Here is a 4,696-nt window from a genome sequence, read left to right as displayed (position 1 = left end):
TACACTAGGATTCATAACAGTAGCAAAATTACAGTTATGAAGTAGCAACGAAAATAGTTTTATGGTTGGGGGTCACCACAACATGAGGAACTGTATTAAAGGGTCGCGGCATTAGGAAGGTTGAGAGCCACTGCTGGGCCTTCCTCCTCCCTCCTTCCCGCCCAGAAAGAAGGCAGGAGTTTCGGGGAGAGCTGAGAACCCGAGGAGAAAACTAGCCAGGCTGAGGCGCGGCCTGATCTCCGCCCTGGATTTCGCAGCAGCTCCTGCCCTCTGCTGGCAGGAAGGAGCACTTACACCATGCGGTCATTGAGGGTGGTTAGGGGGCCAACTCCCGCTCCACTTTGCCACCAAGGACCCTCTCCAGAGGCTGAGAGGCAGCTACGTGGGGTCAGCCAGGAGTGCGGATTCCGGAGAGGTAGCATTAGAAGAATGAACTGAAATTCCTCACAGATAAAGAGGTGTTCAATACAGGGGGAGGAGATGTCTATACTAGCCTTCCAGTAGGCCTCTTGGAAACCAAGGTGGAGATGTCAGTGGCACAAACAGCTGGTAAGGGCTGGCCTGGAGCCCAAATCAATCAGTGACCTTGACATGTCAGGATCTTGTGTAGTGGCAATTGGTTTGGGGAGACTTACTCAGCGAACATTTCTTGAGTATCTATGTGCCAGGGACTGTTAGAGGTATGTGGAAGTCCTCAGAGAATAAAACAAACCAACAAATAATTTTTAAAGACAGACAATAGACATAATAAATATGTAAATTATATAGACCTTTAAGGTGATAAGCTCTATGGGGAAAATGTAGCAGGAAGGGGGATGGGGTGAAACTAGGGGTAGCATTTTTTAATAGTGTGGACAAAAGGCGACCACATGCTAACCTGACTAGCTCAGGGAAGGCCTGCATGGCAGCCTTGCAAACTCAGAGACCTTAAGTAACCACAAAGGATGGTCTGAAATTAAAACTTTTTAACTAAAAGCAGTTTACGGTAGGTAGTCATGTCGTAGGCTGGCATCTTCCCTGACAAAGGACAATCTTTATCTTAACTAAGCCTGTCTATTATCTTTTTGCCTCTACGGTAACATATCATTGGACTGTCAAAGTAATTTTCCTTTTTCTGGACCCCTCAAAGCACCACTCTGCGAACACCACAAATCCCCTCATTGTTACCGAGTTAATTGTTGACTGTTAACTATCCTATACCCACCTATGTAGAAGATATATGTGTCTCTCATTTTATTTTTTATCCAATCCCAGAGGTTTCCCTGCTTTGCTTTCTCCCACCTCCTTAATCTGTCACCTTTGGATTTCATGTAACGCAGATATGTCTCCTCTTTTGCTTGTAATATATAAAATAAGGTGCAAAGCTGCCGTTCTCTGGAGCATTATCTCAATACATTGAGAGTTTGCTTCCCGGCAATTGTTGACAGTTTGGCTCAAATAAACTGACAAAAATTTTTCACAGGCTTGAATGTTTCTTACATTGACAATAGGATAGTTAAAGGAAGCCTCCTTGATAAGGTGTGAATGTGGTATGGTAGTTAGCCTTGCATATGTCTAGGAGGAAATGTCCTAAAGCAATAATGTGTCTGTATCTTTCAGGAACAGCAAAGAGGCTAGACCCGCTAGCTAGATACTAGAAAAGCCTCTAGTGAGAGGGAGAATAAATAGCAGATTTGTTCCAAAAGGTAAAGCTGTGGGAAGACAGATCATTTAAGTGTGTAAGAACTTTCGTAAGGATTTTAGCCTTTACTCGGGGTGAAATGAATTACATGATCTGAGAAACATTTTGAAAGGATTACTCAGGCTGCTATGTATGCAGTCAAGGGAAGAAGTAGGGAGTCCAGGTCAAAGACTTATATAGTAATCCTAGTAGGAAGGATTGCTCTCTCAAACTACGAGGTAGCAATGGAGGCAGTGAGAAACAACTAGATGCTGGATGTGTTTGAACGTAAGAACAGCTGACTTTACTGACATATTGAAAGTGGGATGAAAGGAACCAAGAACGCCAACATTGTTGACCTCAGAACAAAAAGGATAATGTTACCTTCAACTGAGGTGGTGAATGTTAATGGAGGAGCAGTTTTAGGGGATGAGTAGGGGAGAAGATAATTATTTCCATGTGGGACACATTAAGTTTGAGGTGTCTATTACACATCCAGTGAAGATTTCAAGTGGACAGTTGACTATACAAGTCTCAAGTTTAGGAGTGAGAGCTAAGCTAAAAATGTAAATATGGGAACTGGAGAATCAGTGGCATTTAGAGCCTTGAGACTGTATAAGATCATGAAGAGAAACAAACAAATCACTGACTCATGGGGCTCTCCAAAATTCAGATACCAGGAGAAGAGGAGGAACTTGTGAGGAGGCTGAGAACAAAAGCTGAGGTTATGGAAGAGGCGCATCAATGTGCAGCTTGACATGACTGTCTGCCTTGAGAGTACCAGGACTGATCTCAGGATGCCTTTCATCCTTTTCCTGTCACAAGAAGCCTAATTCCCAGGTCAGCCTCGTCAAGGAGGAGAGGGTGATCACCTGTGCCGAATGCTGCTGAGCAAGGAGAATCGGCCCTTCAGGGTGGGGTGATCTTACTTCATATGCAAAGAGTGTCTCTAATCCCTACTGATGGAGCGGAAGAGTCTGGGCTGTTGATTAGGGAGATTTACAAAGTTCTTGATGTAGAGGAAGACAGTCTTGTCTAGGAGAAGTGAGAAAGAAGAGGGTCCACATCTAAGTCATGTTTTCTGTCCTGGAGGAGGGAATGAAGAGACAAAGAAAGGCATCTGTGTCTCACTTCATCTGATTTACCTGGACATCAGACCCTCAGTACCTCACATTCTCTTTCTCCATCTCTTCTCATTCCTCAAACTACTCACCTGAGGAACTCACTTTGACATATCCTCCTTCCTCTTACACATTCAGTTCCAGCACCTCACAAATTCTTTCCAGCTCAAACTCTTTGTAGTTTTCTGAATTCCTGATTAAGGAGTAAGTGTGTGTGTGTGTGTGTGTGTGTGTGTGTGTGTGTGAAGGAATGTCTACAGAAAATGCAATCCACATTTTTTAATTTTTCTGCTATGTAAATCTGATTTTTTAAATATTATACCTAAATTCTTATTACCAAAAAAAAAATTATTTTCTTTTATACTTATATATATATGTATATGTGATGGTTAACTTTATGTGTCAACTTGATTAGGCCATGAGGTGCCCAGATATTTAGTCATGTTTCTGTGAGAGTATTTTTGGGTGTGATTAGTATTTAAATCAGTAAACTAAGTAAAGCAAATTACTCTCCCTAATGTGGGTGGGCCTCATCCAATCAGTTGAAGCCTGAATAGAACAAAAAAGATGACCATTCCCCCAAATAAGAGAGAATTCTCCTGCCTAATGGCCTTCAAGCTAGACACTGGCTTTTCCCTACCTTCTGACTCAAACATCAGCTCTTCAGGGGTCTCAAGACTGCTGGCCTTCAGACTGGCACTGTGAGCTCTCCTGAGTCTCCAGTTTACCATGGATCTCAGGAGTTGCCCACCTCCATAATTGCATGAACCAATTCCTTATAATAAATGTATTGATAGGTAGATATTTAGATAGATATAGCTTCTCTGATGAAATCTAATATAGTGTATACACTGAGAGGCCAGATTATTATGATCGGCCAGATTATTATGACTACCCCATCAGTACTTCATTGACACTTCCAAAAATATTGAATATTGAGCCCTAACCGATTTGGCTCAGTGTATAGAGCATCAGCCTGCAGACTGAAGGGTCCCAGGTTCGATTCCGGTCAAGGGCATGTACCTTGGCTGCGGGCACATCCCCATAGGGGGTGTGCAGGAGGCAGCCGATCGATGTTTCCCTCTCATCAATGTTTCTAACTCTCTATCCCTCTCCCTCCTTTCTGTAAAAAGTCAATAAAATTTATTTTTTAAAAAGAATATTGAATATTGAAAACTTCCTAAGCAAATACTCTCAAGGTTTTATTATTATTATTATTTGCATAACTAATTCACTTCATTGTACTGATGGGGTGGTCATAATAACCTGGCCAGTCATAAAAGTCTGGCCACTCAGTGTATACTTACTGTTGTTACTTTAAGACTATCAAGAAAAACATGTAACTATTATATTGCAAGCAACATGCAAATTCCTATTCCTCAGAGCTGTTTTTTAATTGTGTGAGAGAGAAGATCAGCATAGAAGACTATGGATGATATTATGCCTCTGAGACAGTCTAGGTGTAAAGATTGACTAATCAGCTCATGCACTAGGGAGTATCAGTCCGTCAGCAACATTAATGAAGTAGTTCCTGTCTTTGACTATCCTATATAATAAAAGGCTAATATGCAAATTGTCCCCTCGGGAGTTCAACCAACCGGGAGTTCGACCGCTCACTATGATGTGTGCTGACCACCAGGGGGTGGCTCGGAACAAAGGAAGGCCCCAGCCAGCAGCCCACAGCCAGGGGGAAAAAGGCCCTAATTAGCCCTGATCGCCGGCCAGGCCTACGGACCCTACCCATGTACAAATTTCATGCACCGAGCCTCTAGTCCAATAAAAGAGAAACATGGTAATTAGCCGTACATCCGCTACCCTTCCCATTGGCTAATCAGTGAGATATGCAAGTTAACTGCCAACCAAGATGGCGCCCGGCAGCCACGCAGCTGAAGCGAACATGAGGCTTGGTTGCCCC

This window comes from Myotis brandtii, unplaced genomic scaffold (genome assembly GCF_000412655.1).
Source record: "Myotis brandtii unplaced genomic scaffold, ASM41265v1 scaffold1031, whole genome shotgun sequence".
Taxonomy (NCBI): domain Eukaryota; kingdom Metazoa; phylum Chordata; class Mammalia; order Chiroptera; family Vespertilionidae; genus Myotis; species Myotis brandtii.
This window is presented reverse-complemented; position numbering follows the sequence as displayed.